The 26,843-nt window shown below is 37.4% G+C and overlaps 1 long non-coding RNA gene across 2 annotated transcripts in view; it reads right to left on the reverse strand.

The window, feature by feature from the left end:
• The window catches only part of LOC111770759 (uncharacterized), a 90,109-nt gene extending 64,453 nt beyond the window's left edge, over nucleotides 1-25,656 (reverse strand). The window contains exons 1-5 of one of the 2 annotated variants that reach the window (XR_011432987.1): nucleotides 25,587-25,656; nucleotides 19,210-19,369; nucleotides 17,967-18,146; nucleotides 14,800-14,857; nucleotides 14,306-14,377 (exon numbers count right to left, since the gene is read on the reverse strand). This is a non-coding gene — a long non-coding RNA (uncharacterized lncRNA). Of the gene's footprint in view, nucleotides 1-14,305; nucleotides 14,378-14,799; nucleotides 14,858-17,966; nucleotides 18,147-19,144; nucleotides 19,370-25,586 lie in introns of both variants that reach the window. The other variant, XR_011432988.1, reaches the window with a different exon arrangement.
• Nucleotides 25,657-26,843: the final 1,187 nt, after the last annotated feature.

A 26,843-nucleotide genomic window follows, 5' to 3' on the forward strand; every position in this document is an offset into this window, starting at 1 on the left:
TCAAAGCCAATGTCTTGATTTATTTATCTGGTTTCCCAGTCCCCTGAACTTGTGTTAATTAAATTCTTAAGGACATTCCTTTTTCCATGTGGGCTTTGTTCTCCCCCATGTCATAGTAAAAATAATAAAATTGAGCACATTGACTTGACCTGAGAGTCAACAGGTCAAGAAAAGTGTATCACCCAGAACAAGAGCCCTTTCAGCTTGAATCATGTAAATTTCCCTTTTTTCTATTTTAAAATATAAAAAAAATAATTATTTTGACCAGTAGAATTTGCCTAATTAAGCTGGTTCCCCGTGTCTAGCTATATGTCAAGTCAACAAACTATTTGAAATGACCACAGGTTAAAATCTGTGAAAGGATAGAAAATTAGAAAAAAATGTAATCACTTATGTATGTATATTACGTCCTGTTACTCTGGAAGCCTTGATTTGAAATTGCTCTTTTCTATTCATTTTCCTGTAAAGAACATGAGGAAGTTAACAAAATAATAAAAGCAAATATTGAAAGAACATGATGATGAGATGTTCTTCTCTGTTCTGTATTCACCCACCATTTTCTCCAGGATTCTGGGGCTCAAAATAATGCCAGATCTATGCATGAGAAAGGACAGTGACAGACTGGTGTCTGTCTTGGGATTCAAGGATTGGAGGACAGACGATAGATATGGCACGCATGTTTGGCAAACTTAACCCACTTTTCTTTTGATGATCTTGAAAATAAAATAAATAGGCTCTTAGAAACTCAAATAATTGTAGCTGCCTACAACTGAATTAACTGAGATACATAGAAAACAGAAGATAAGTCCATGTAACAGTTCTCCGATGACTGCTTTGCCTGCACCCACCAGTTACTCCACCCTTAGAGGGAGATGCCTTGCAAATAACAGGCACTCAATACACATCTGTGAACCAACTAAGGGGACAGTCACAACATCATCAGGTCCTACTTTTCACCCATCTCTTCTCTTTCTCCATAATCCACCTCCTCTCACAAATGTGGTCTAAACACCCAGCTCAGAACTCTCATCTCGCCTCTGATGAATTTTCCTCAAAATTAAGGAAAAGAGACAATTGAATGAGAACTATTTTATTTTGCTGCCACAAAAATCTATCAACTTTCCTGCCATCTGTACTAAATATCCTGCTCTCTCTTGTTACAACTAACAAAGTCTCTGTTCTCTATCTAAGGGTTTTGTCAACACTTGTGCCTGCTCTTGCCTACACAGACGTCAGCCTTCTTTGTCCTCCATCATCAACTTCTTCTCACCTGTGGAAACACTCCCAATGGTATTTCAATATGCATTGCTACGGTCTGTCTCTCTGGACCCATGCCTCCTCCAGTTACAGCACTATTTCTCTCTTTCCTTCACATATAATCAGAGTTGGTAATTCATGACCTCTATTTCCTCAACTCATTCCAATTGGCATTTTCTCCACCATACCACTCTAGATGATCTTGCCAAAGTCAGCTACAACCACTATCTTACAAAATCTAAGCCCTCACATCACTCTACCTCTCAGCAGTATTTGACATAGGTGACCACTCATCTTCACACATCTCTTAGCAAATATAGATTACTTACTACCTGTGAGCCTTGGTCTAAGTGCTGGGGATGCAGAGGTGAAAAAAACAGACAAATACTCCTGCCCTCATGGAGTTTTCACTCTAATAGAAAACCAAAAATAAGCAATATAAATATCAAAATATATGTGATACCAGATAATGATAAGAGTAAGAAGAAACATAAAATAGAAAAGAGGACTAAGAAATATGGGAAGGGGGCTTGAAATGTTAGATAGGAAGATCAGGAAAGGCCTTCCTGAAAGGTGACATTAGAGCAAAGGCTTGAAGGAAGAGTTTGCCTTATGCAGGGAAAGATAATTGCAGGAAAACGGGGGCAGGGGAGAAGGAAGCGCAAAGGCCCTGAGGCATAAATGTGACTGGTGTGTTTAAGAAAAAGCAAGAATGCCATTGTAGAAGGGTGGGCCAAGATGGAAAGAGGATGTAAGAGATGAGGTCAGTGAGGAAACTGAGGGCCAGGCCATAGTAAGTACTTCTTGCCTTTTATTCTAAGTGAGATGAGAAGCAACCGGAAGACTTTAAGCAGTAGAGAGACTGGATCTGATCTTATTTAACAGAATCCCCCCAGCTGCTTTGTTGTGCATAAGCTGTAAAGCGGTGATTGCAAGAGTAGGGAGATCATGAGGATATTATCACAATAATCCAAGAAAGAGAGGATGCTGGCATGGAAAGCACGGTAGAGTAGAAGTGGTACGAAGTGGTGGTAAGACAGATTCTAGATATATTTTTAGAGGTAGAATTAACAGGATTTGCTGAAAGACTGGATTGTGGAGTGTGAGAGAAATTGAGTTAAAGATTACTCCAAGGTTTCTGACATGGGAAACTAAGATGATTTACTAAAGTGGAAAGAACTGCAAAAGAGGTTTGCTGGGTAATTATCTGGATCTTCATGTTGACCATGTTAAGTTTGAGATGCCTATTATTTATCCAAGTGGAGAGATATATATATGAGTCTGGAGTTTGGGAGAGAGGGTTGAGCTGAATATAAATTTGGGAAGATAATGAGGAATGAGCAACAGAGACTGAGAAAGAGCAGCCACTCAGGTAGGAGGAGAACAGGTGAGTGTGGTCAACTGAAATCAAAGTGAGGAAAGTGTTCATGGGAGAGAGTCATGAGTACATCAGATGCTACAGATACATCAAGAGAAATGAGGAGTGAGCACTGAACATGGATTCAGCAACACGCACTGGTGGACTGGAGACTATGGGTAGGCTGGGGAAAGCTTGATTGGCAAGGGGTTAAAAAGGCTTATTGGGGAGAAAGTACACACAGAAAGTACAGACAAAAATTCCAAGCAGGTTTTCTGTAAAAAGAGAGAAAGATAATAGTGGGATGGAAAAGTTGAACTCAGGGGAAATAATAGCTTGTTGTGTGCTGATGGAATAGGTTAAATAGTCAGGGAAAGACTAATGTCAAAGAAGTGAGGGTGAGAGTATGAGGGACTAAAGAAATATCTTTGACTGAGGAAGAGGACCTGGGAGATAGAGGAGGGGCTGGTCTTAACTAGCAGCACAGACATCCATTTAACAGGAGAGAAGTTAGAGCACATGGGCATCACGACAGGGAGTAGATGGACTTGTGAAAGTCCTTTTTGGATTGCTTGATCTTCTTAGTGAAATCGGTAGCAGTGTTCATCAATCGGCATTAAAACTGGAGAAATAAGGGTTGGAGGTTAGAAGAGAGAAGAGAAGATATGAGAAACATGCTCAGCAGAGGCAGAAAGTGACTTGATGAGAAACCGTACAATTACTAGCCAACTATGCCAGGCAGTAAGAGTCCACTGCAGGTTAGTGATCACGACTTAAGGTGATACCAGTACATCTTGTAGATGCTCTGGGTACCTTGTACCATATCGCCTTGGCCTGCTTCTGTTCAGCTACATTTGTGGTGAACAATTCTCACACACCCTCACAGAAGTCTACCTCAAGCTCCTAGTGAGTCACTCAGATGTTCTTCAAGAAGTCTTTCACGAATTCATGAAAATTTGCTCTGCCCTAGGATAAGGTATCCTAGAAGGATGAGAAGGTTAATACCACTGTTTAAGGGCTGTATTATGTCCACCAAAAATGCATATGTTGAAGTCCTACCCCTCAGTACCTCAGGATGTGACTGTATCTGGAACTGGGATCTTTACAGAGGTACTTAAGTTAAAATGAAGTCATTAGGATGAGCCCTAGTCCAATATGACTAGTGTCCTTACCTAAAGAGAGAATTTACACAGAGACATGTACAAAGAGATGATGTGAGGACACAGGGAGCAGAGGGCCAACTACAAACCCAGGAGGAGGCCAGGACAGATCCTTCCCTCACGGCCCTCAGAAGAAATTAATGCTGCCAAAACCTTGCTCTCAGATTTCAACCTCCAGAACCACGAAAAAATAAATCTCTGTTGCTTAAGCCATCCAGGCTGTGGTACTTTGTTACAAGCAGCCCTAGCAAAGTAATACTCCATCTGTGACAATTCTTAACTAGGCAGGGCAAAGTTCTAGATAGTCTCCATTTCTTTGGAGGCATAATTCTAAAGAACCTTCTACATGGAGCTCTGGAGTGATAACCCAGTTCAATAACACACATTTTATTGATTTTCCCCATTTCTTGTCTTTTTCCTCACTCTATCAATCCAGCCTCTTGGGATCACCTTCTAAAAATAGACTACCTGCATCCAAGTTCCTGTCTTGGGTTCTGTTTTCAGGGGAATCAAAACTAGCACACCACAGTTATGTGTACTGCCAGTTCCTCCTGAGTCACTTTCTTCTCTTGCCTTTTTCAACACCACACATCTGGTTTTCCTCTTACTTCACTTACACTTTCCCAGGCTTCTTCCTCTTCTGCTCAACCTCTTACTGTGGAAGTGACCACTTGGATCCACTTGATCAGTCATGGATGTTTCTATATACTCTCCTTGGATCATCAGAAAATCAATGCTCAGTCTCCATCATAAATGTTCTATCAGCAGGATTTGATGCAATTAATCTCTTCTTACTCTTTGATAAAATTTATCACGAAGCTACCAGGATATCCTGCTGTCCTGGTTTTCCACTACATCACTCATGTTTCTCAGGGCTTATTCTCATACTTCCTCTTCTCCTCAATCTCCCCAAAATTGGAAAGCACTGGACATAAGTCATTAGACCTATTCCTTCTCTTCCTACTCTCATTCCCGTGGTGATTGGATTTGGTATCAAGCCTTTAAAAACCATCTATATACTAACAACTCCCATATTTATTTTTCCCAAACTCCAGACTCGTATACCCAGCTATCTATCGAACATTTCTATTTGTATGTTGTGGTGGTTTTGTCATTTATCAATTTGGCAAGACTAAACTACATTTCCCAGAGTTCCTTTCCTATATGGTTCTCATTAGGTTGGGTCTCAAGAGAGATTCTCATAAAACAGTTGGAGGACAAAAGTAAAGCAGCAGTCATTTTGTAATTCCCACCTGTTTTCATTTATCAGCTGGTTCTCCTCACTGTCATGAGGCAGAGGTCAGACCTCCAATTGCTCCACTTCCTCCTGGAATATCCTTTAGCTTTTTTGATCCCAGAGCCAAGTGTATGTTTTTACCTCTCTGACAAAGGCCCCAGGCTTCTTCAGGAGACCTATACCATCAAAGTCAAAGGCAGCATGAACTACCTTGCTTGTATATGCCAGTATATGCTGTTCTTGCTCTCCCCACACTTTGCATCCTTCTATCCTTCCCAACTGCCTGCCCCGTGAACTCTGAGCTTCAGTATCAGACAAAAAGACAACAACTTATAGAGACTATTTAAACACTTCCTACAATTGTGTAAGATCAAATATCTCTAATAAGTCCCTTCATATTATTCCTACCTATCTCTGTATATACAGGATATATACATTCAGCATAATGAGATATATGAAGGGATTTGTATATCTCTATCTTGTATATCACTATCTTATGTGTCTACCTTCACTACATATCCAGAAATGAGGAAGAATATATCTCATTACACTGGATATGTGTCCAGTATAGAGAGAGACAGAGATATATAAAGGGATTTTAATATACATTTTTATATATATGAACATATTTTTATATATATTTGTATATATATATATGAATATACGGTTTCTGCTTCTCTGCTTGAACCCTGACTGATACAGATGTCTAACAGACATCACCAAGTCAACAAGTCCAAGACTAAACTTCAGACTCCACTCTTGCTCTCCATAAAACTTGTTCAACCTACAACCTTTCATGTCTCAGTTGATGGCACCTCGTTCTTCCAGTTGCTCAGGCCCAATCCTGGAGGTAATCATTGATTCATATTTTTTCTCCGAGCTCACACATCCAAACAATTGGAAATGTGATTGTGTCTACCTTCAATACCTAACCAGAAATGAAGAAGAACTGATGGAATTAGATTATCCGTCTATAATGAGTCTAAGAAATGATTATTGATGGCTGAAAATAACACAGAGAGAAACGATCAGAATTACATGCCTCCTTTGTATGATCTAAGTTTACAACACCATCTCTGAAGTAGTCTTGCCAGAAAAATCAAACTTTAACTGAATCAGGCCCTAGATAGAACCACAAATTTTCAGGAATTATAGGAGACAGGGGACTTTACTATGTGACCCAACAGGGATACAATTAACACTATCTAGAATGTGGTAAACTCCAAAGGACAAAGCGATCTAGTGCCTTCAAAACATAAACTCTAAGGGCAAAAGAAAGAGACAGAGACAGGGACAGAGAGAGCACAAGCAAACCTAAAAAATAAAATATTTAAGGTACGTAGCAATGTGCATCTCCACAAATACAATGGGTAGAGCTTGTCTGAATACTGACTCAAACCCACCAATCAAAAAATTACAAGACAACTGGGGAAATTTACTCTGAAGGGATGTTTGATATTTAGAATATAATTAATATTGTAAGTGTGATAATTATATTGCAGTTGCATTTTTAAACAGTATTTATCTTTTATGGATATATACTGAAACAAATAAAGAATAAATAATATTACACCTGGTGATTGTTTCAAAATAGTCAATAGAGAAAGGTGGAAGGGATGAGCACAGATGAAAACTGGTCAATGGTGACTGGAGAACTTTGAAGGTGGGCGATGCGGATTCATCTATGGCCCTGTCTACTTTTATTTCTGTTTGAAATTTCCCATAATGAAAAGCTTTTTAACTCTATTAAAATTTACTACCATGATAACTACAAATGGCAGTGAAAACAAACTTTTACAGAGATGGCAAGAAAAGACTTACTTAAAGTACTAAAAACCTTTTCATTGACATTATTCTAACAGAAAAACAATACATTCTCAGAAACAGAACAATGAAGTGGAGTAACTGCTTCTTGCCAAAACTGTATTTGAATTTATTTTAGAGATAGCTTTCTTTATTACAATTTAAAAAAACATTGTTAGGACAGACAATTATAATGACTTTTCATTAGTAAAAACCAACCATCTGCAGATTCAGCAGACAGGTAAATTTCACTTCATAACCTTCAGAAAGCATGCTAGACTACTTTCCTCTCTTTTTCCTCATTTCATACCACATGATTCCATGCTATTTTTAAAGAAACACAATTTGCCAAGTGGAAAATGTTTTTATGTGCTGTAAAAGATAAAGAGCTTTTTTTTCCAGGAGTGTTTTACGCATTAACCTGTTTTGCTTTCTGAGTATTAATCACATGTGCTTTGCTCATATCTTCTGACTTGTTTTGCTCTATGAAGGAAAAATCATGCTTGTGGGGAACTTCAAAGTCACTGAAATCCTCCAACGTTGTGACTCCTATAATCAGCCCATGCCCACTCCAGTCGTTTCCAGACCAGTCCTTAGTCATCAGGGTTCTTGACAAGCCTCTGCAAAGCAGACAATTGGCTTGTCTCAACAGCAGCTGCCGGCTGTCATCCCCTCAGTTTCAAACTCAAGGTCCTGCTTTGGTGTGGAAGCAGAACTTTTCTTGCCAGGTGAAAGACTGCTAAGCAGAGGAAGAAGAGTCAAATGGAATAGGTCAGAAGCCATCTGAGAACAAGGTCACCCTGACCCTAAATGAACACCACAAAAACCCACTGGATACATTGTTCTTCAGATATGGACTTCAAATCAAAAGGAAAGCAGACCACAACTACCAAAACGTTTCTCCTCCTTCAGGTTGGGGCCCGGAAAAGAGAATCAAAGGTTCTCCTCATTTTCTCCTCACCACCCTCCTTACCCAGGGATCAATTTTCAATGTAATCATAAGGCAATTGTAAAACAGACTCATGCAGAGGAACCTAAAGGAAGATGCTTTGCATTCACAGAAGACCGGTGTTGTATATGGTTTACTAAAGACTGCAAATAGTCTTTCTGCAAAATCCACATCATAATTATAGAAGTTAGTTATTACTAACAAACCACATTTCATGGGTGATAAAATGAGATACGCTACCTCCAGGGCCTGCCTATGAGTAGGCCACACATAAAACATAGAGGAAGATGCTTCCCTGGGCTGGACTCTCTCAGACCATATCCTAGCGCTCTTATGGCAGGCGTTCAGATACAGCAAGGACCTATTCATCCATCTTTCTGCAATTCTCCCATCCTCCTGTTCCCTAATGTTACCTAAACCCAAAAAGTTTAGAACTTCAAACCCTTCTCTAATCACTAATTCCCTTGGTTGAAGCCTCATTGAGGAAGCTTGCCACCTCTCAAGGGCACGCCGTGACCAGGCGGTGACTCGGCAGCATCCTGAGAATCCCCATAGTGGCCACATAGCAATAACTCTCAAGAATGTCCTATCCACCCCATGATCCAGCATATTGTAAAGCTGTTGTTTTCACATTTCTCCAATAAAATCTAGACAATAAATCTGGTTCCTTTCATATTTTTAATAGTGGAAATGTATTTGTGATCGAAAATAACAATTTCTGCCAAAGGGAAGCAGAACATATTGTATTCAACAGTTTCGGGATCCCCTGTCAAAAGAAATAATTGTAGAACTTTAGCATAATTATATGGTACCATACAGAAAAACTAGCTTGTAAAACGTAACATGGATTTTAGCTTATAGGAATGATATCTGAAAACACTTAAGCAACCAAATGTATTTGCAACCAAATGACCAGGCATCTCAAAAAGTCGTGGCACCAGTAAAACCAGAAGGGAGTTAAGTAGAAATGGACATTTTCCTTCAGTGGGAATACTTGCCAGGTTTGCAGAGGAACATAGACTTGTGGGGCTTTGTGGCAGCCCCATGACTCTCCCTAATAAGGGGGACTGTTCATATTTTCTCCCCTTAAGGACTAAGAGTGATAGTTTACATACTGAATAGCTCAGAATGATAACACAAAGGAACTCTGTGAAAGTGTGGTTAGAAAACTAGAGTTGGGGGGCCAGCCCCATGACCAAGTGGTTAAGTTCACTAGGATGCCAGGTAGAATACTAACTTGAGTTTTTGGTAATGTAAGACCTTTCTATTCAATTTCACGCTGTAATATTATTTGCTATATACTATTAATGTCATCGTTCCATTGAAAAAAACTCTGCCAAATTGGTCCATTTAAATTTACATTCTATTGTTATAAAATGCAAAAAGATTATCAAAGCAAAGCTGCATGGAGTTTTCATCCCAAAAGAGCTTTAAGAACTGGATAGGCAAGTAGGTATAACCAGAGTCTAAGAGAACTCAAAGAAACAATAGTGTAGGTTTCCTTCCAATTTTTAATCCTCAGAATGGAAAAATCAGCTGAACCCCTACACTTACAAATAATATTTATTACACTTGCGTTTCAAAGAGTAGTTTTATGTTAAGAATTTTGTCACGATTATAATTAACATTACGAAAATCTTATTTACATAAATAGGCAAATAAATCATTAAATACCAAACAAAAGTTTTTTTAAAGAAAGGCAAGCTCAGCACTAGAGACCTAGACTTAGGATGTTTCACCCAGGTTTACTGAATGACCTTTAAGCCACTTATCTCCTCTCTATCAATTCTTTCAAGAGAAAAAACGAGATAACAATTCCTAGCTACCTCACAGGATTGCTACAGATATCAAATGAAACAATGAATCTTCATGTTCTTCATAAAGCATAAAATGCTTACGCGATATGAAGCATTATTTTTATTGTGTGTGCTGAATGAGAAAGGAAAGTCTGAGGTCTCTGGCAAATTGTCTTTAAAATATGAAACACATGTTGTAGTAATTATCCTTTTGTATCTCTCTTTTTTTTAGAATTCTTGAGTGATGGATGCTACATATCTGAAAATCATTATGCTGGAATAATTCCAGCCCTCCCAGCCACAAAAATGTGTCTATCAAGCAAGACTGTTTGTTGCTGCAACTCCCTAATGGTATTAATGGGAGCAGAGGTTCTAAAATACTGTTATGAACATTTAAAAAGTTCTGCTGTTTCTAATTGGTTCATGGATGTTTAAGAAAAATCGTGAGTTTATTTCGAAGCAACTCAGAGCGGTAAGAAAAGATTTTACTCAAATCCTCTATGTAATTTCCCCTCAATGCTAGAATCATCTGATAAGTGATATCAATTACTTTAATACGCAATAAAGAAGTGAAAACAGGACGTTACATGGGAAGTCTCCTTATCTTTCTAGACACAGTATTCTTGGGGAAAAAAATTAACTAAACTGTCAATGGTGAAAGTACACCAGCTTATAAATAAATCAGAGCTGTTTTTCTGCCAGTGGGCTCTAAAGTGGGGTACACACACCCCAGAAGATATGCAAGAGGGGCCATAGAGGCATGTGAAGAACACACTAGAACTTCTAATATTTATCCAAAAGTCAGTGATCACACTTTATTAATGTTTAATATTTAGACTTACAAGGTACATGTTACGAACTTATAAATAAATATATTTATATTGCAGGGTGCATGATTGCTCAAATATTTCTTATTGATAGAAATACAAATCAAAAATTTTAGAGAAGAACAGATTTAGACAATACGGGAAATTTTACTGTAGGTTACATTCTCTCCAGAAGATACTCCAGCAGCTTCTTAAGATAACAGGAGTCCACAGAGGAAAGTCTTTTAACAAAACTACATTACGTAACTATTTTAAAACCAGGAAATGACCCATGGATTTAATTCACTGTTACTTAAAATGGGTGAAGGTAACTACGAGTAAAATGAGAAAGAAAGAAGGAAGGAAGGGAGGGAGGAAAGAAAGAAGGGAGGAGGAAAATTTTCTGGAAGAGGAAGTGGAAATCCCATGGGACTAAAGGTTAGTAGTTTACTATTAACTGACAATGACAAAAAGAAAAGAGTTTCGTGGCTGATATACTGTTTTGAAACCTCAACTTTGGCAAACCATCTTTTTTGGTTCCCTCAGCTGGAGACACTCCAGAAAATTCAGGTGCAAAGTGGTATTAAAGCAAGTTTTCTCTAGTTTGAAAATAAAAAGAGTAAAACTGCTATCCATGTATTTTCTGCCACGTTGTTAACCTGCCTCCAGTTCTGTGCAGTCTCTGAGCTGAAGAAGGAGGCAACAAGCCGCTATGGATCCTACTTCTTTCTGGGAACCGGAAATTGCACAACCTGATACAGAAAATTTGGACTCTAGAACTATTTCTGTCATAGTATAACCTTAACAACGCGTTACCTTTGGAAAGCTGGGGTTGTTTACCTGTCTGTAGAACCTAATGTTGTCCTCACTGATTTCTAAACTCTTAGCTCTAATTGTCTATCATCCTATGTTGTTTCATCATAGTAATTTGAAATGTGAATACTGGGGAAAACTTGTACAGCATGTAAATCTCTGTAATCTATTATATTATTTCATCTATGAACTGCATGTACCAAATGTGATCATAAAATTCTTCATACGTTCATTCAGAAAGTATTTGTTGATCTCCTAAGATCTGTCAGATACCGTGCTAAGTGCTTCACCTCTAACAGTGATTAGAAAGATATCTTTCCTGTACTTACAGAGCTTAGGAGCTGGTAGAAAAAACAGACGGGCAGCAATTCATACAAGCAATGTGCTAAGGACTATAATGGGGACATTCAGTGTGTGTAGAAAAACACAGAGGAATATTTAATCCCGATTTAAAGGGTTAAAAACTTCCTGAGAGAAGTGACTTATAAGTCACCTAAAATGTGAATATGAACGGGCCAGGCAAAGAAGGGTGATGAGGTCCAGATGAAGAGAAGGCATTGGCACCATACAGAGCAAAAATCTAAAGTCAGGACTGCCATGTACGCGTCTCTGGGGAGAATCTCCGACATCATAGGCCATGTGGCCCTCCCTTGAGTTGGGCAGTGCACAGTACATGTGGCATGGAACACATCTCTTCTAGATTTAACTCATTATGATTGGGTTAAGAAGAGTGAACGTGGACATGGAGAAGTAAGAAGGGATCAAATATAAAAGGACATTATAATCTAAGTGTTGGAGTTTGAGTTGAAGTATTTTATGCAGGAAAAAAAACCTTAATCATATCACCATTTTGCAGGGACTCTTCCCGTGTCTGGGGCTCCCTGTGTCTGGGGCTCTTCCAGATTCCAAGTCACCATGACAGCCCATGAGCAGCTAATAAAAGCCTGGCTGGATTCTTCCTCCTTCCAGCAGTTTCTCTGCCTATGTCAAGTGTGTTCCTCTGACTGCCTGGGTACCCAGATGTAATAAATATGCTCAGGGATAAAAGTAGTTTCCATTCTCAGCCCACTTAAGAGGGGTCGGCCTGCTCTGTACTTTATGGCATTTAGACATTTTTGCTTCCACAGTTCTTTGATAGGTTTAAGGATAAATACAACTTTTCACTTTAGTCAATGTTGCCTCATTGCTACAGCAAGAGCAATGGTCTTTCCTGGCTTACTACAAACTAAGAGTAAAACTCCCTACTTCCATTTTTTTCTGTTTAGGGGAGGTTCCCTAGAGTATTGCATTCTTCACTTAGTAAAGCTCTAAACAATGCCAGATTATTACAGCCCTGATTATCTAACAAACTATCATATTAAACTATATATTTACACACATTTATAAATCCCCTACTGTGGGCAGTGTGGTCAAAATTTTTCCCTTTAGGGATCATCAACAAGTTATAGTTAAGTCACTGATTTCCAAGTGTGAATGACAACGGTCAATCTGTTCACTCCTTTGACATTATGAAGGTCATGATGGCGGCTAAAACCTGTGTAATGGATACCCATGGGGCCCCATTTCACGTTCTCACAACCCATCTTTTTACTCCAGTCATTGCTATACAATCAGCTGCACACATTTGTAACCTGACAACTGATGCTTCAGCTGCCTCTTGTATCTCTCTTTTCCATCCCTGGGGCTCCTCTGCTGTCACCTCATGGGACTCCTTTAAGAACTCTCAAAGCCATTCTGACTATGCACAAACCTGAGGTGTGAGGGACCAACAGCACAAGGGCAATCCTCCCCAGTGAGGAAAGGGGAGAACTAGTGGACAGATGCTCCCCTCCGTCAGGTTTCAGCTGACCAGGTCTGAGGTTCATTTGACACAGGTCTCAAGGGTCTCCAGTAGGACTGAGCTCCAGTTGCTCACAGAGGTGACTAGATCAATGAAGTATCCTTAGATGGGCTTTCTCTCTTCCCCTGTTTCACTCCTCTCAGTCCTTAGGACTTTTTCTTGAGACTGCTTCCCAAAATAAATTGCCTATATGCAAGTTCTCATATGAAGCTCTGCTTTGGGGGGCACCATGGCTAAAAGAGACTGGAAGGGTGACCAACAATTATAGGAAGAGCAGATGGAAGGCAATAGAGATGGAGGCACATCATGATTTCAGAGATGTGAAAAGACAGGCAACAACATACCTTTATAGAAAAATATCTCTAACAACCTATTCAATGCATCCATTCCTGCAAGCACATCCCATGCTAACAATATATGAGTGAATATTTTTAAAACAAAAAAATGCCAATCACTTTTAGAAAAGTAGGGACATACTTTTAAATATTTCCATTTAAAATACTAACATTTTAACACACAAAGATCAACTGCATAAAATATTGCTATTCAAAATATATTATAGAACTCAGAAAAAATTCAGAGTAACATAGGTGACTGTGTCTGGTAATAAGACACAAGACACAAATTTAAAGCTGTGTGGTGAATATCTACTTTCACTTGCACGTGTCTTTGTGTGTGTCTCGCAGGAAAAATGACCTTATTATTCCAATCCACCCTGAACCCTCCATAAGCCCAGAAGTGAGGAGCGGAGAATGGATGATGAGAGCGGTTGTGGACACCCAAATGGCAGCTGAAAGGCTGGGCAGCCATAGTGACATCAAAGGAGTTAGCTGATTTCCATCAACCACTCATTCCCACTATCCAGCTCAAATAAACCTACTACTACTATCTGTGATACTACTACTACTAATAATAATCTTTTACATGGACAATTGACATTTTTCTTAATAAATTTTTAGTAAAAACCTCTTCGGAAAATATTTCTACTTTTTTTTTTTATCCCTAACTTAAAGTATAAATAAAATCTTAATAAAATGCATCTTTGAGACCAGCCCGTGGCGGAGTGGTTAAAGTACCATGCACTCTGCTTTGGCAGCCCAGAGCTCACAGGTTTGGATCCTGGCCGTGGACCTACTCTACCCATAAGCCATGATGATGATCCTCCACATACAAAATGGAGGAAGACTGGCATGGATGTTAGCTCAGGGCTAATCTTCCTCACCAAAAAAGACAATGCAGCTTTAAGACAAGTCCCCCAGATACCTCTTCTTTCCTGAAAGATCATACCTGGTTATTGCTTCCATATAGAAGTACCATGGCCAACCAGTAGGGCAACAATCTCAGTGAGATGACAATGGACTGAAATAGAGCAATTGGATAAGGATGGAGTTAAGTCAAAAGATGTAAAAGATATTTAGGAAATAAAACTGCTAGAACCTGGTGATTGATTAGATGTGATGGATGACAGATAACCTAACACATACTACTAGACATTGGTTTTATATTCCTTTCCAATCCATTTCTAACAACAGCTGCTAGTGAACAGCTTTGTGCAGGTGATAGGGAGTTTTAATCAGGATGAAACAGCTTGATGAAGAAAACTTAGGTGATCCAGAGAGAAAGAGGACCCGTGGAAAGCATGAAAATGACAACCATTCAATCTTGTGTGGAAGATTAAGGACAGAAAAGGCATTTGCTTCCTATAAGTGCCACCTGACAGCTCCTTGTCTCAGGTCTATCCTGTATGTAGATTAAAACAAACAAAAAAAAGCCCTCCTTACCGGGGCTTTGCTGCATGGGATCCCATTGCAATCTGCTTGATGACCGTATTCATACAACCTGGAAGTACATGGGTGTTAATAACATTCCATGGCAGCACATATTAACCAATCAAGAATGGAAGCCCGTAAATATATGCTGTCTCTCCCCTCCCCTGCCTACAGGAGATCCCAAGGCATAGTTTATACTGCTTCCCAGGTGGTCCTGCAGGATCAAGAAGCCAATCACCAGTAGTAGTGGCCAACTTGATAAGGCATCCTTGCATTGCCTCTTTCTTTCTGCTTCCTTCCTCGTCACTCTACCTGGATCTCTGGGGTCACACACTTGCCCTTAACTCTGTTTCAGGTCTGCTTTATGAAGAACCCAGGTAAAGGTAATGATGATGATGATGACGACAATAATAGCTAAGATTGTTGATACTTAGTAAGTGTCAGTCACCTTGCAAGCAATCTCATCCTTATTACAATCTTACAAGCTTGGTATTATTGTTCTCATTTTTACAGATGAAGAAACTAAGGCAGAAAGACTCCTGAATTTCCTCCTTGATAAGTACTGGTGACAACGACTTGTCGATGAGGCTACAGATGCTTATTCATTAACATTTTCCCTCTCCAAACAAACAGGGGGAAAACATGGGGAAAATACATGACTAAGTTAAGTAGATATTTCTAATTTTTTTGGTAAGAGATGTAACACTGATTCAGTGAACACCTTACAAAGTAGACTTTGAAATCATCCATTTTTCACTATCATTTCATTAATTCTAGTAGAATAACTTATTTATTTATGACTATCCACTTTTTTAGCAGAGAAGTCATCATCAATACTAGATTGACTTCTAAAATTTTAGAAATAATGGTAATTCTGGGGACAGAATAGCAAGCACCTTGTTGGGTGACAAAGTCATGTCTTCAGGGTATACATTAGCTGTTTCTGACAGTCTTCAGCATTTTAGGAATATTTTAATGACGCATCTCCAAATCATAATATGGAAAACACAGAAGTGAATAAACATGCATGAAATACTGCTTACATTTCTCCCTGAGGTACTTAATTTCATGCTTGTACCAGATACAGCACATACAGATAAGAATATACTTCATCAAGTCACTTTTCTGTAATTGGTGCTTCTTAGCGATTTTGCAAACTCTGGGCACCAGAATCCAGGTTATAATAACAGGTAGGGTCCTCTTAGGTATTTATAGTATAACAATACTCAGAAACATTCTTTAAGCCAGGATTAAAGAAGATAAAATAATTTGTTAAGAACCACCAGATATTTGTTCTGGAATAAAAATATATAGTTTATGAACTATAAACTATAAATAGATATATTATTATAAATACAGTTTAACATATTATATTCTGTAGGCCTGTTGCTAATTCTTTACTCAGGCCCACTTCAGGGAAGGGGTGAAAAGCCTGCCAAGAATAGTTAAGTCTATGCTTCTATCCTGCTCTTGTTCAGATCTGCTTTCTTCCTCTCTGCTCTTCCTCAATGTGCCACGCTGCTTGCATGCTATACAATTTCCACGGTAACGATTTCTGGGGTCAGAGCTTCTATTTCAAATGACATAACTTTTGAGTTTCCCTAGTTATGAGTGCTTAGAGTTTACATTTAAGTTTACAGTTTTCATCAACTGACTAATGCTAAAATTTTGATTTCCTATTCTTGAAATATGTTCTGTAAAGATGATGCAATTACAAAGAAATGACACCTTTCCCCCCACACGCCTTATCACTGCTAACACTTCTCTGTGCCCTTCAAGGGCAGCATCTTTCTGACTACTTACATTTGCAAGTTGCATACTCTGCACTGTGGTTCGGGTTGAGTTTTGGAAGGAAGTAGATAAAACTGAGTTTGGAAGTATATTTGGGAATAATCATTTGAAGATAACTGGGAACAGTTGGCAGATTTCAAGTATGTAACTATTTTTATATACTGGTGGCAGAAACAACCAAAACTGACGTTCAAAAAATAAACATCAACTTACTTTAAAATCTATTTATGATATTTATAAAAGAAAGTGAAGATCTCTTGCAAAATAATAAGAGAATGATAAATACTACAATGGAAAAATAATGTCAAAGGAAATTTAGAGAATAAATATAAATGATTGATACACTTTTTAAAACCTGTAATCAAATGAATAATTAAAACAATGAGATGTCGAGCCTATAAAATTGTCCAGTACTTGAAATAGTCTCCATTATTATTGAGGCTATTAAGAAATGGAGACTCTCATATACTACTGTTGGCAGTACCCATTGGAATATCCTTTTTCAAAAGCATTTTGCACTACAAATACTTCAAAAGTACATCTTGTGACCTAGAAATTCAATTTTGGAAACATTTCCTAAGGAAATAATTACTTAATTACATGAAAGTTTAGCTGCATCGATGTTCTTTTCAATTCTACTTATAATTGCAAAAACAACGAAATCAATGTAGATAATGGTACTTTTACGCAACAAGATACTATACAGCCACTATAATAAATAGATATATTTTAATTGCTATGAAAAAATTCAGTATATACTGCTAAATTTTCAAGTGTAGTCTTACAAAGGAAGGTTACAATATAATGCTATTTTAGAATAAAAGATGTATGTATGCATTTTTTTAAATACAAAAGTGTATGTAACAAATGTCAAATTGTTAACAGTGCTTTGTCTAGATAATGAAATTTTGATTGAATTTTCTTTTTGTTTATCCGTGTTTTCAAATTTCCTACTGTAATCCTGGATAACTCATGAAAATATTAATACAAAAATATAACTGAAATATTGGAAGAAATTCCTGTAGGAGAAAAAACATTCTGTAAGCTAACTGAGGTATTTGGAGAAGTAAATATTAATTCTTTTGACTAACTCCTAACTATTCCAGTTTACAAATTATAATAACCTCTTATTGCTTTTAAAATACATATGCGATTTCAATAGAAGGAGATACTTTCTAACAAAAATACTGTACTTGGGGCACTTCCAGTTTAAAATGGCATCCAGTTAACAGAACTTGATGTAACATTTCTAAATTTCCCACAAAAATATTTGCAAGGACCTTGAAAAATGCAAAAACTTATAATGTTACAAAAATTTGGTTGCAAGAATTGACTTATTTACTTACTTAAAGAACTAGATTGAAAAATGAATTAGTAGCCCTCCATACCATATCTGCCTGGAAACACATCTTCTGTTCTTCAAAAGTTCAACCAAGTGCCATGGAAGGCAGCACAGCACAATGGCCAAGAGCGAGTACTCTGGTGACGCAGTGCTTATCAAGTTAGACCAAGTGCATTTGAAGTTGACATACTGGGTTCATGGCAACTTGCTGGAATCCCCAGTGATACTATTTTCACAGAAGGATAGAGAGGGGTAAAAAGAAAAGTCATAAGACCTTGAATATTTTCTACACTCAGAAACAAAGGACAATCATTGTCTTGCCAATCAAAAGTTAAAAACCAAATATACATCTTTAAGGATTAGAGAAAAGGGCACAGATATGAGTAGCCTTAGGAATTTAAAACTGAAGGAACAATGTCGATAATTATGAGGTGGCTTCCTTTCTGGCAGTTAATTTGGATACATTAATCATAATCAACTCTCTTTAATCAGAAATTGGGATTTCCTGAGGACTTCTCATTAATTGCAAACCAGAGCGGTAGGCAAATTATTCTTCACTGTAGATCAGAGTACTCCTTTGTGGGTTATATTCATATCCCACAGAATTAAGTTCAAATAGAATTTTTACTGAATTTTGCTATCATATTACCACACATCCCCCATTAATTCATTATTGCTAATAGGAAACATATGTGCCCCTAAAATGGCATACCATGAAATGACTGAGCTAATGAGGAAACGTGAGCATCAACAGGTACAGCTGGGAGCACGCAGGTGAACGGGCAAAGGGCTGATGTTTTATTCAGCACCGAAGCAGTTAAGCCAGCTCCATATTCTCTATTTTGCGCCGGTTTCTAATGACATTAAATCAAATTATATTTCTTTATAAGATTTAATGTTTAGCTTTTCTAATTTTACCTTTATAATGAAATTGAAGAGGGCTGTGTGTAGCCGTTCAGCTGAAACGAAGTGCCAACAGCTATACTCTTTAAGCTAAATAGCAGCCTTTCTGTTTAACGTGAGTAAGCGGTCCAACAGTTTTATGTGAAAATTTTCTACCTCTTTTGTTGGAATTTGACCAAAAGCTGTGAAATTACTTATCATAAATGGAGAATTCCCAGAAAGAAAATTTAATATCAATGCAATTATTTGAATTAATGTGTTTGTACTTGATGATAGACATATTTGAGGACAATTATCCACTTTTTTTTTTTTTATATTTACATGTAGCAATTCGCATCCTTTCTGTTTAAAGGCAGTTTCACCAGTGCGGTAGTTTCCAAACTCACTCTTCACTTTTGAAAACTTCTTGAAAACTCTGTGTGAGGGCAGCCTTGTTCAGGAAACAGCACGGGCGTGGCTGCCAGTGACCAAGATCTCTTTCACGTTCTGGATCTTCTAAGCAACACGTCTTTGTCCAAGTCCTTTAACCTTTCCAGGCTTCTTGTTCTTCAACCATAACATTAAGTAACAAGGATAATTATTAATTATGTTATTACTATTATGAAAAGAACAGTAGCTTACATCTGTTGGATGTTTGCCAACTGTCACATAGCATGCTATAAGATCTCATTTAACCACCACATGGGCTCCATGTACAGTAAGAATTATTTCCCCATTTTACTGATGAGGACACTGAGGTTCAGAGAGGGTTAGAAAGTTGCCCAAGTTCTCAGAGCTAGTAAAGGACAGGGCCAGAAAATTAACTAAGGTCTAAATTAGCAATAAAAGGTGTTGAAATGCCCCTTCCGTTCTTAAATTCAGATTAAAATAGGAATCATCTGCTGAATTACAGCTTTGCATAAAGGCTGGTTTTAAAAGAAAGAATTATATGAAAATTATACCTATGAAATAAACATATTACCCATAGTTCTAAAAATTATTCCCCGTTGGAATAACTTTATAATATCTAATATAATTTATTTATACACTTTTTTAAAAAAGCTACTATTTGAAAGGACTACCTGTAATTTTTATATAAAAAAGCAGGCAGTGTAGTATTACTTCTTGTTAATTTTCAATTGACCATTTTCCTCTTTTAAGTCATGTCTACAATTACCATCTGTGCCTTTTTTGGCCGTGCAATTGAAATCTTTGAGTGAAATGTAATTTCATTACGGGTAAAAGCAGAAACAATGAATCTGTGCTCATATTAATTTTAGTAGAGCATGTACTCTAAAACGTTTAGCCAGAGTAACAAAGTTCAAGTCAATCTTAGTTATTATCAGCCTAGAAATCTCTTAGAATTAGAATCCATTGCAAAGCCAATTTAAGGGTTTGAGTCTCTTGGTAAATCAGGACTCTCCCACTTACTAAACTTCCAGGAACAATAAACTGCTTTTATAGTTTTCTTCACATCAATGTCTTTGTTCACACTGAATTTTGGCTTGTAATATTTTCTCCTCCCTGGAAAACTCTTGCATAGCCCTTCTTCTATTCTTTAAGACTCAGGTTTATTGTCACCTCCTTCTAGAACACCTTCCTCATGCCTCACTAAAACCAACACATAACCAGAAAAAAACAGAGTAGGTGCCCTTCTATAGTCGGCATCCTTCTATGGTGGGCAAAGACCTCCTGTGGAGATCTCTACCACTGCATGTACTGCATTACCACACAACTGTCTGCTTATGTGTCTTTCTTCCCTATAAGATAGCACATTACTTGTTTCAAAGAGCTTTTGTATACAAAAAAGAATCATAAAATCTCATTGGTATGGAACAATAACCACGTTTCTCACAGATCCATGGGTCACCTGATAGTTGGCTGATCTAGACCAGCTCTACTGGCCAGTTCTGCTTCAAGCTGTGGATCCAGCTGGCCTTGACTTCTTTCTTAGGTCTGTATGTGTATTATTTCTGAGGCCAAGTTTCTACTCATGGTAATGGAGAAGAAATAAATAAATCAAGCTCCACTGCACGAGCGCACTTTGTGCTACTCCTTTCACCACATCTGCTAACATCTTTTTAGCAAAAGCAAGCCATATGGACAAACCCAAACTCAGAGGGGCAGGGAAATACACTCCTATGACCCTTATAATCCCATGACAAGGCTATGAATGCACAGAATCAATTCAAGGGAGTGAAAAGTTGTTAACCAATAAGTCAAATACTATGAAACAAAAACTCTCTCTTATTCATCTTTATTTGTTCATATATCCAATGCCCAGAATTTTAGTGAACAATACAGACTACTCAAGACACGTTTGAAGAATGACTGTCTGTGATACTGCTAATGGTGTCCCCACACTCATCCATTTTGTGAAGCATACTCCAAATCACATAAAACTGCCAAAGAGGTGAAAGAGAGGATGATGAACTGTTCACTTCAATTTACTGAGCCATGAGACATTCAATAGCTCCCAATGGAAATACAAAGATAGACTTTCATACAGTAAACTGCCAGGTTAAAATCTGGGCAAAGGAGCATATAGTAGTAACTTTAGAAATGTAACCCATTCATCTGTGTTTGTGGTATACTGTTTTCCAAAATGGCTACAACAACCCCTCCTTTTCCATGTGCCCCTTTGCAATGTGACTATACCACTCCTCTTCCAATGAGTCTATTTCCACTCTCCTTGGACCTAGGATATCCTCACAACTTGCTCGACAGTAGAATATGGTGGAAGCGACCCTGGCCAATTATGAGCCTATGTCTTAAAACATCTTACAATTTTTGGTTTTTTCCTTCAAAATTCACCTTCCAAGTGAAGAAATTCAGGCAAGACAACTAAAGACCATGTGAAGTGAGGCAAGACACTTGGGAAATAACCGAGATGCCCTGCCAACATTTAGCACCAACATCCCAGATATGAGTGAGGCCATATTGGATCCTTCAGCCCCAGGTGAACCACCCCAGCTAACACCAGATGAAACAGAGACAAGCCATCCCCGCTGAGTTCTACTGAATTCCTGAGCCACAGAATCATGAGTAATAAAATGGTTCTTGTTTTAATGATTGTTTTAGGGTGGTGTGTAGCACAGCAACAGATAACTAAAAGAGTGTTCAAAACTGCTCTTGAAAGAATGGAGAAAATTGATGCTATGAACTCTGAAATAGATCACTGGAATCATTTTACAAATAATTATTATAAAAGTGCTTCATCTGAAGTAAAGTACCTTTTGTATTAACATATAAAGAAAATAAGCACAGGAATTTTCAGACAAAAGGAAAGCAGACCTCCCACTATTTCTTGTGTAAACTTGAATGTATGGATATAAATATTATTCAGATTAACTTTGTTAGAAAAATCAGCAAGATGTCAGAGCATTTTAAACATTAGTGTGATAAAATGATATACTTGAGTATATTACAATTTTAAATCTCAAATTATCTAAATAATCTTTGTAGCATTAAAAAATTCTCCAGTTTCTATAAACACTTAAAAATTAAACACTCAGGCTCATGTAAAAATAGTAATCAGTAAGTAAGTAAATTAGAAAGACCTAATTCCTAGCAAAATTCAACTGGCTATTTTTGAAAAAGGTCCACTGATAATATAAACTGATCTTCTGAAAGGTGTGATTTCAAATCAAGCAGAAGACATAACATTTTTTAGGAATACTTTTTTTCCATCTTAGTGAAATGAAAATGCACTCATGGATGCCAAACTTCTTTAAAGCTTGTGTAATGAATGTAAAAGTAAACACATTTCAAGTTTGAATTCAATTCCACCTGAATATATTACGGGGCAAGTATGTCACATCCAATATTGAGGGAAACATGGGGCTTCTTAGGAAGTGTAAACACTTCTACTTTAGCAAGTCTAATCTGATTCATCATCCTCAGTAAGTACGAAAAACACGGAATAGTTTGGAAAGATTCCAAAGATCATTAAAAGTGACAGAAAAAAATGCTATTAATTTTACATTTTGACTATAGAATTAGCAACAGGAGAGCATTTTAATTAAGGTTAACTCATTTCCCATTATATTTTCTATTGCTTTATTGTTATGAGGAATATGTGCTCCTGACAGCATGTTAAAGAGAATCTCTCTAAATTGTGATTCTTCTTCCTGAGGGAAAATGCCACTGTTCGTGATTACCACGGAAGGACTATTGGGGGCTGTGGAAGGAAGAGGCATGACCAAGAGTCACTCCCTGTTTGGTACTCATGCAAGAATAATTGTGTGATGGTTCACTCCACCTTCTTTTTGCAGCACATGTTGTATCTTGGCTTCTCCCTTTTAGAATTAATGGACAGTTCAAAGTTTTGCTCCAAAAGATCCACTCATCTTTGGATATTGTGTGCAAGTCAGCCTAGCTGCTACTGGTTTCCCATAAAACCATGGTTACAGCATGTCATCTGAATATGTGCATCGCTGCATCCTTAAACCATTGTTTCAGGTTGCTATCGCTCTCCTTCAGCTCACCATTCAAGAAGCATGTGTTTATTTGGCCCTGATCCTTCATCAGGCCCATTTCAGTAAAGAAGTAGTGAGTAGCACCATGATGAATTTTCATTCAAGATCCTGTCTTGTCATTGTTGCTGAGTTACCTAACAAGATTAAATGATCTTGAATATGTTGCTTACCCTCACTAGGTGTTAGATCTCTCATCTGGTATGAAGGTTGTAATTTTTGCTGTGTCTGATTCTCTCCACTGTTGCACACATGGTGGATCCTACTTCTTTCCCTCTTTATATCAGGTGTAGCCAGGTGAATGGTTTTAGCCAATGAAATATGAGTAGAAGTGGCATGCGATACTTTAGAGCCGAAATTTTAAGTGTCAGTGTGCAATTTGCCATGTTTCTTTCCTAATCATGAAAGCATATACTGAAATGGAGCCTCTGGCAGCCTGTATCTCTGACTAGAATGAGCAGAGCCCCTAGTCAATACGAATGGACATGTAGCACTTATTATTTTAAGCCCTGAGATTTGGGGTTTGTTTGCAATGCACCACAGTCCAGCCTTTGGTGGCTTACTCAATGTGACTTAATTCTGAGAAAAAGAAAGGAATGCATTTGCAGCTTGGACCCTGATCAGGAAGATATTTTCTCTATCAAATGTTCACACTCATCAGAGCAGAGAGAAAGAGGATGCCATGTGAGCAAAGAGAGGAAATCCACTTTAATAACATGTAAAATAGACAGGAAGAATTCTAGAAACCTTAGAGGGGAAAACAATCATCTCTAACAATTCACAAAAGTGATAAAGACTTTGAGTAAGTCCATTAGTAGAGGCTGAGAATTAGAGTCCACGTACAAAAATGTGGCATCACAGTACAGAAGGGAGCAGAACAAGACCAGGGCAGACAGCAGAAGGGAATCAAGAAAAGAAAAAGAACAGGTTTTCAAACAAGACCAGAATCAAATTTTAGAAAAAGGTTTTTGTGTCTCCTAATAAAATAAATTACAAATTTTATTAGAACTCTAAGCTATATTAATTATAGCTGTTTACAAATAGGCTTCACGCCATCACACATGGTGGATTTCTTTCACCATCTTTAAAAAGTCACAAATTAAGGAAACCCTGTAGTTACTATAAATACTATCAGAAGCCTACCTTGAATGGGATATGCATATTTTCCAATGGTTAAGTCAAGGTTATGGTGGGACCAGAAATACAGAACCACGTACCTAATATTGCTCTACCCAGCCTTATTTCTGTTTGTGTGATATATTTCACAAAATAGATGGCCTATAAAGCACTTGTCAAATTTAAAGTAGGATGAATCTAGATATCACTAATGAACTATTCCTGAAGCTAACTACATTAGGAGTCTCACCTCCTAGATATATATTTATGATTGCTTTAGTTTGACCTATTGTCTAATACCATGTTGGTTATTATATTCTGTCTGCTGACCTCAAAGCTCTGTATTCACTTGAAATGCCAGGCTTATAATTATAAAAAGTAGTGGTATATCATGACACAGAACGATTTCAGTGAACTCTACTTCAGAAATAAATTTAGAATTCTGTTATATGGGATTTTGAAAATCCATGACTACCAGTACTTGTCTAGAAGAGGGTCATCATTCTTTTTTATTCATAATAATTGCTATCCCTTACTAAGCGTATAACTATGTCCATGTTAAAATGGCTAGAAAATGACAAGGTTGAAATTTAAAGACTTTTTAACAACAGACTGTATTCTGTTCTTTAAACCACACTGCCTCTATTTAATTAAGCAAGAGTCATTAAAAGATTGTTTCACAATCTTTCAAAAGATTTGTCTTTCATATTCCTTCCCTTATTCTTAGCCGATTCTAACTGTTGCAGAAATTTGGTTTTTATGTCCTCGATTTTATGCTTTTTACTCACAGCCTTTCATTCTTGGTTTAGTCAATAATTTTTTAAATATCCTTTTTAGGCCAGACACTTTAACCTCTGGAGACTCAAAAATGGTCCCTGGCCTCAATGACTTCAGAATATGGTGAAAAAATTCTCTATCTGGTAAAGCTAAAATACAGGCTTCCTTCACTATTTTCTGAATATGTGTGATTGTTAGGAGTATCTACTTTCATTTTCATAAAACCACGAGACCACTAAAGTCTCTCAGAGCTAGGGGACCAGGTAGGGAAATTCACCAATATTGGCTGAAATTCTAAGATGCCAGGATTCTCATAAACCATGGAGAAGATGTGGTAGAGAGAGTGTAAGTGGAGGGTAGGATGTAAACTTACACTTGCAGGTGAAAGTCTACGAGGTTTGACTCCTAATACATACCTGAATATAAACATCTTTCCTATTTATAAAGGGGAGAGCACTGGGAGCTCTTCAGTGTGGCTTTCCATAGCTAAAAAGAAAATTGTAGAGATACGTTTTGTGTCTAAAAAAAATCATGAGAGAGAATAGTAATAACTTTCAAACAGAATTAATATGAGTTATGTCTGCAGGAGGAGAACTAATAAATTTTACACCTCAGTGAAATATGACTCACCTATTTTATTATGGATGTCTAGTATATGACTTTCTCTCAAGGTTCTCAGAACACATTTTCAACATTCTCTGAGGTCTTTGGGGTTTTTTTAAAAACTAGTGGAATAAAGTGGGGACAGAGAAAGAACAAGCACATGGAGGTTCAAGGGTTACAAAATGAAGCAGGCTATATCAAGTGTCTATTTATAAAGTTATAAATGGGGTTGGGTGGCCACAAAATCTCATAAGCACCTTTTGATTGTTCTTACTTAAACCATATTTATAATAGGACTGGTTTTAAGCTTCATGGTCATAGGAGACATTGAAAATTGTGATCAATATAAAAGAAAACAATCAGGAGAGGGAGAGGTCCAAGCACTATGTCCATTGTGGAAGAGCTGATGAACTGAATATCATTAGTGTTTAGAGAAGCCAAATGAAGGGTTGCCAGGAAGAAGGCGCAGAAAAACTTCATCTATATTTTTCCAGGAGATTAGTCTGGAATCAATACATAGAAAATACAAGGAAACAAGGATGTGAATAACAATGTGAAAACAAGGCTGTTTAACAATGGAAAAAAATCCCTGTTAGGCAAGGAATTTCCCTTCCCTTTGAGTATTTTAAACAGTGGTGCACACCTCACCAACTTTATGACTCATTTTTGTTGAATCCAGACAAGGGCTATGTTAGTATCATATGGATGGTGTCATTTAGTATTGACAATAATGTTTTGAGATCAGAACTATTATTACATCCATTTCTTCAGGTAAGGAAAGCAAAGTTTAAAAATATTTTTTAAATGCTCAGTCTCTCCCTATATTTTTTATAATTTTTATGACAATATTAGCACCAAAAAACGGTGAAGGAATAGAGCTATCATGGAACAAAGCTTCTGAATAATATTGAAATCAAGTTGGCTTGAAAAGCCCAAAGTAGGCTTTTCAAAGTTAAGATATTAAGTGTAATCTCCAGAGCAACTAGTAAAAAAATAACTCAAAAAATATAGTAAAAGAAACGATAAGGAAATTTAAATGATATATAAGAAAATATCTACTTTTAAAAAAG

This window comes from Equus caballus, chromosome 26 (assembly GCF_041296265.1).
Source record: "Equus caballus isolate H_3958 breed thoroughbred chromosome 26, TB-T2T, whole genome shotgun sequence".
NCBI lineage: Eukaryota > Metazoa > Chordata > Mammalia > Perissodactyla > Equidae > Equus > Equus caballus.